The sequence below is a fragment of the Salvelinus fontinalis genome, chromosome 29 (assembly GCF_029448725.1).
Source record: "Salvelinus fontinalis isolate EN_2023a chromosome 29, ASM2944872v1, whole genome shotgun sequence".
In the NCBI taxonomy this organism is placed as follows: domain Eukaryota; kingdom Metazoa; phylum Chordata; class Actinopteri; order Salmoniformes; family Salmonidae; genus Salvelinus; species Salvelinus fontinalis.
The window spans coordinates 34,321,383-34,328,360 of NC_074693.1; positions in this window are offsets into that span (position 1 = coordinate 34,321,383).

Consider the following 6,978-nt stretch of genomic DNA (forward strand, 5'->3'; position numbering starts at 1 on the left):
CTTGATCGTCATCCTAGAGTACCCGGAACAGGAAGTTATTTTCTGGGAAAATGGCTTTTATAGTGGAGGGAGAGGGGTGTGTCTGAAAGGTTTATAACCCATTCCTCTTCACAGGGGCGGACCACTGTGAGCAGAGAAACTTATGAAAGCACAGATCTCTCATTTGGAAGCTAAAATTACATTTAATCTCTTCACAAATAATGTCATATTCAAACATTTGAATTAAACAACAATTCCATGTGAATCCGATACCTCTGACGTTTAGACTTTTCACAGTATCGTTTATGTCATTCTATCATTGATGAGAATGTGTCAGAGGGCAACCGAACTGACATAATATACCTTAAATACCACCGCATATGTACAGTTGGTTGGATTACCAGAATATAGTTAATTTCCCCCAACTTCTGATGTTACCCAGAATCTCTATGTTAACCCATGGGTTTCCTTATGTCACATCAGTTATAGTGGGGAGAGAGAAAAAGGGGGAAAGAGGTATTTATGACTGTCGTAAACCTACCCCCAACCCAACGTCATGACAGTACTGACCTAACATAATCGTTTGGTGTGCTTCGTTGTAAAGCCTTTTTGAAATCTGACACATTGGCTGGATTCACAACAAGTGTAGCTTTAATTTGGTGTATTGCATGTGTGATTTCATGAATGTTTAATTTTTATAGTAATTCATTTGAATTTGGCGCTCTGCATTTTCACTGAATGATGACCATGCAGAACACTAGAGAGGATAAGCACAAGCCTATAAACAATGAGTATACCAAACATTAGGAGCCTTGTCTCAAGGATTAAAAATCCTTCATAAAACCTGTCTTCTCCCCTCCATCTACACTGATTAAGTGGATTTAAAAAGTGACATCAATAAGGGATCATAGCTTTCACCTGGATTCACCTGGTCAGTCTATGTCATGAAAATAGTGTCCTTAATGTTTTGTATACTCAGTGCATGAGCCCAAGCACCCCCCAAAAAACCTGAATAAGAATAATGATTGTGTCATTATAGCCTACAATACGTAGCCTAATAGCCTACCGCATATTACACACGGCAGAAAAACGTAAACAACAACCACATAGATTTAAGATGTGCTTAGTACATAATTGGTCTAGCATATACTCCAAAATTAAACAAATTCTAGTAATCGCCTTTAAGTGTGGGCTGTATTATTATGCATACTGGATGGACTGGTTACCTTATGCTACGCTCCAAACTTTCTCTCCGTGAGTCTGGGAGAGAATGTATAGGCCTAGGCGATGCTGTTGGTTCATTGATTGTGCAGAGCGGCTTCGAGTTAGCCTGCTATTATAGTCAATTTGTATTTGCTTTTAAATAGCCTAGTAACAGGGAATTGTATATATTTTCATAATTAACAGTCTGACACATTACCTTTAGCTAAAGAATATCTCACCACCGTGTGTTTCCATCTCATCCCCTCTTCCCTTCATTCCTTTCTCGAGCAAGCAGAGAGAAGGGCTGTCCATAGTTTAATGAAATATGTTTCTTTGTGAAAACATGTTGCTATCGACTCATACGGCTGATCTCCAGTGTGCATGTGCTTGTGGGACGCCAGGTGATGTGATGCGTCCGCTTGAAACTCAAAGTGCAGAGGCCACATGGGTATGTTGTGGACTCAGCGGTGCAGTATGACCTTATAGTCTGTCTTGAAGCTCTTCCTGTGGTCAGGGGGGGGGGGGGGGGGGGGGACGCGGAGTGGGTGACCAGGTGATTGGTGCAGCGGAACACCTTGGAGCAGTGATAGAACACTCAAAAGCTCACTCCCCGGTGTGAGTGCTCTCGTTGACAGCCATCTGCACCGGCCTGGAAAAAGCCTTACCGCACTCAGTACACATGAACAGTTTAGGCTTGGGTTGGGGTGCATTGTTGCCTCTTACCAGGTAGAAGCCTTTGGGTGCAATGAGGGCAGCCGTGGGGCTTGACTCTGCTGTGTTGGCAGCAGTGCTTGCTGACAGACTCAGGGCGTGTAAAGCGCTGGTCACAAGTCACAGGTGTAAGCTTTGACCCCAGTCAGTCAGCAGGTGGGATGCCAGACCTTTCCGTTTTCAGACACCTCAGCCACAGTGAGGGCAACCATGACCCAGCGACCATTCAACTTCCTCCTCTGTCCTCACACTTTGTCTTCTAACTAAGATGGTGGCGCAGGTTCCACGCCTTACTAAAGATTTTGTTGTACTGTGAACAGTTATGGGAAAAGATTGTCCCTTCTGCCTGGGTCTACAGATCCTCCTCCCCAGTTCCTCCTGATCTTCACTCAGGCCCTCCCTGAGATTAGTCAGCTTCAGGGTGCCACGGCTAGAGGGTCACTGGCTGGCCTCCACCTCCTCTGTGGCCCACACCTCTCCCTGCTCCACATCTCCCTGGAGATGATTGCCGGTTAGCATAGTGAGTTCATACTCCAAGTTGTGCACAGATTCCATGAAACGGGATACAGCTGTCACCTCTTCATCAAGCTGTAGTGTCCTCCTCTTCCTCCACGTCCTCCTCATCACTCTGCTCGTTCTCTTGGACCACGTCCCCAACCTCCTCGCCCTACAGTGGTGAGATACAATTACAGTAGCTTCCTTTGCCGAGTAATTCAGTAACATGTAATGTTGTATCATTCAGTATTCTGTAAAAACAAGCAGAAAATAAACATGACACTTCAGAGAAATTAAATGACAAATGTACCATGCACAGCATCACCTGGACCATGGTCAGTATGTGGTAACACAGCTGCAGTGTTTAGGTCATTGAGCTGGTCTGTGCATGAGCTGAGGCGACTTTCCGGTTCATTCTCCCAGCTGGTCTCTCGGTTTGCGAGTCTCTCCTCCAGTTGCTGCCTCTCAGTCCTTCTCATCACTCGGACAACTTGTGCCACACTGTCCTTCGACAGGATTTTGGCTGTGACATGTTCCCAATTGGTGTCTATGCAATCTTTCAGTTAAGTTCTTGCATGTTATCAAGGCCTGATTGTGATAGCTCTGACAGCTGTGCTTCCAGTGTCTTTGTTAGCAGCGTTGGTGGGAAAAGTAGGTCATGTATGATTTAGCAATAACGTTAACTCACCCATTAGCCGATTAAAGTCAACTCCACGATTTAAGATGGAGTTGAGTGGTGACTAGTGTGGGAGGACTAGAGCTCCGACATCACATATCAAAAATGACTGATTTTAGCAGCCCACGATTACACACAACATTGTTCTGTGCGATTGTGTGCTATTCTTCGGATGGGCTATTCTTGGGTGCTGAAATCAGTTGTTTTTGATAAAAACAGAATTTTATGTGATGTTGGAGCTCCAGTCCGCCCACACTAGCCGCTGCACAACTCCATCAGAAATTGTGGCGTAGCGTTTATTATGCTACTCACCCATCAGTCAGTTTAAAGCAGAGTCCATGAAACAGTTGAGAAAAGTCAAAATATGTGCATTTCTAAATAAATGCTTTACTTTTTCTGATAAGTTTACTTTCGATTTGACTCCATTTTCCTTTCCGCTTGAGCTCTGAACTTTATTTTAGGTTATTACTCCTAAAAATGAGTCAAACGCTTAGTGTTTAGAGTTCCTCTGTCCAGTGTCTGTGTTCTTTTGCCCATCTTAATCTTTTCTTTTTATTGGCCAGTCTGAGATATGGCTTTTTCTTTGCAACTGCCTAGAAGGCCAGCATCCCGGAGTCGCCTCTTCACTGTTGACGTTGAGACCGGTGTTTTGCGGGTACTATTTAAGGAAGCTGCCAGTTGAGGACTTGTGAGGCATCTGTTTCTCAAACTAGACACTCTATTGTACGTGTACAGCTGTTCTGTGAAGGGAGTAGTACACAGCGTTGTACACAATCTTCAGTTTCTTGGCAATTTGGAGTGGGTCTAGGGAGTGGGTCTAGGGTTTCTGGGATAATGATGTTGATGTGAGCCATGACTAACCTTTTAAAGCATTTCATGGCTACAGACCGTGAGTGCTACGGGACGGTAGTCATTTAGGCAGGTTACCTTTGTGTTCTTGGGATGAGGGACTATGGTGATCTGCTTGAAACATGTTGGTATTACAGACTCAGACAGGGAGAGGTTGAAAATGTCAGTGAAGACACTTGCCAGTTGGTCAGCGGAGTGTCTTGAAAAGGGAGTGTGTGTCAACTAGGCAAATGAGAAATCCAAAACAAAATCATACAAAGCAAGACTACACAAAGGTCCAAAGGAGTGGCGTAGGCAGTCAGTGTGTTGGTATGGGACACAGGCTCGGTTCCATTTCTCACCCTAGCCACTTCTCCTAGCACCTGTCACTAAGTTTCACAGACCTGGTAATCCGTCTGGCCCTGCGGCCTTGTGAATGTTGACCTGTTTAAAGGTCTTACTCACATCGGCTGCAGAGAGCGTGATCACACAGTCGTCCGGAATAGCTGATCCTCTCATGCATGCCTCGAAGCGAGCATAGAAGTTCTTTAGCTCGTCTGGTAGGCTCGTGTCACTGGGCAGCTCTCGGCTGTGCTTCCCTTTGTAGTCTGTAATAGTTTGCAAGCCCTGCCACATCTGACGAACGTCCGAGCCAGTGTAGTACGATTCAATCTTAGTCCTGTATTGACGCTTTGCCTGTTTGATGGTTCGCCGGAGGGCATAGCGGGATTTCTTATAAGCTTCCGGGTTAGAGTCCCACTCCTTGAAAGCGGCAGCTCTACCATTTAGCTCAGTATGAATGTTTCCTGTAATCTATGGCTTCTGGTTAGGGTATGTGCGTACAGTCACTGTGGGGACGACGTTGTTGATGCACTTATTGATGAAGCCAGTGACTGATGTGGTGTACTCCTCGATGGCATCGGAAGAATCCCGGAACATATTCCAGTCTGTGATAGCAAAACAGTCCTGTAGTTTAGCATCTGCTTCATCTGACCACTTTTTTATAGATCAAGTCACTGGTGCTTCCTGCTTTCGTTTTTGCTTGTAAACAGGAATCAGGAGGATAGAACTATTGTCAGCTTTGCCAAATGGAGGGCGAGGGAGAGCTTTGTATGCATCTCTGTGTGTGGAGTAAAGGTGGCCTAGAATTTTTTTCCCTTTGGGTGAACATTTAACATGCTGATAGAAATTAGGTAAAACTGATTTAAATATCCCTGCATTAAAGTCCCTGTCCACTAGGAGTGCCGTCTCTGGATGAGCGTTTTCCTGTTTTCTTATGGCAGATTACAGCTCATTGGGTGTGGTTTTAGTCCCAGCATTGGTCTGTGGTGGTATGTAGACAGCTACGAAAAATACAGATGAAAACTCTCTAGGTAGATAGTGTGGTCTACAGCTTATCATGAGATACTCTACCTCAGCGAAGCAAAACCTCAAGACTGCCTTAGATATCGTGCAACAGCTGTTGTTTACAAATATGCATAGGCCCACGCCCCGTGTCTTACCAGAGGCTGCTGTTCTATCCTGCCGATAGAGTGTATAACCCGCCAGCTGCATGTTAGTAATGTCATCGTTCAGCCACAACTCGGTGAAACACAAGATATTACAGTTTTTAATGTCCCGTTGGTAGGATATACATCCTTTCAGTTTGTCCCATTTATTTTCCAGCGATTAGCTAACAGTACGGATGGCAAAGGCAGATTAACCACTTGTCACCTGATCCTCACAAGGCACCCTGATCTCTTTCCTTGAAATCTCCCTTTCTCTCTCCAGAAAATGACTGGGATGAAGGACTGTTCGGGTGTTTGGAGTATATCCTTCCCGTCCAACTCATTAAAGAAAAAATCTTTGTCCAATTCGAGGTGAGTAATCGCTGTTCTGATGTCCAGAAGCTATTTTCAGTCATAAGAGAAGTTAGCAGCAACATGATGTACAAAATAAGTTACAAACAATGCTAAAAATAAACAAAATAGCACGGTTGGTTAAGAGCCAATAAAGCAGCAGCCATCCCCTCTGGCGCCATTAGACCCATGGTGCAGTTATTCATTTTACACTTTGGATGGTGTATCAATACACCCAGTCACTACAAAGATACAGGCGTGCTTCCTAACTCAGTTGTCAGAGAGGAAGGTAACTGCTCAGGCCGATGGTGATTTGAAAGTAGTTATAGAGTATAATGGCTGTGATAGGGGCAAACTGAGGATTGATCAACAACATTGTAGTTACTCCACAATACTAACCTAATTGACAGAGTGAAAAGAAGGAAACCTCTACAGAATAAATTATTCCAAAACATGCATCCTGTTTGCAACAAGGCACCAAAGTAATATTGCCAAAAGTGTGGCAAAGCAATTCACTTTTTGTCCTGAATAGAAAGTGTTATATTTGGGACAAATCCAATAAAACACATTACTGTGTGCCACTCTCCAGATTTTCAAAGATAGTAGTGGCTGCATCATGTTATGTGTATGCTTGTAGTTGTTAAGGACTGGTGAGCTTTTCAGGATAAAAAAAATAAACGGAATGGAGCTAAGCACAGGCAAAATCCTAGAGAAAACCTGGTTCAGTCTGCTTTCTACCAGACACTGGAAGATGAATTCACCTTTCAGCAGGACAATAACCTAAAACACAAGGCGAAATCTACACTGGAGTTGCTTACCACGAAGACAGTGAATTTTCCTGAATGGCCGAGATACAGTTTTGACTTAAATCTGCTTAAAAATCTAGGCAAAACTTAAATGGTTGTCCAGCAATGATCAAAAACCAAATTGACAGAGCTTCAAGAATTTTGAAAAGAATAATCAGCAAATATTGTACAATCCAGGTGTGGGAAGCTCTTAGAGACTTACCCAGGAAGATTCACAGCTGTAATTGCTGCAAATTATTTACTCAGGGGTGTGAATACAAATATAATCAAGATGTATTAGATTCCACTTTGAGTATTTTGTGTAGATCGTTGACAAAAAAATGTCTATTAAATCAATTTGAATCCCACTTTGTAACACAACAAAATGTGGAAAAAGTTGAGGGGTGTGAATACTTTCTGATTGTCATGTTCAGAAGTTCAAAAAATTGCTTAGTCGAGTTGG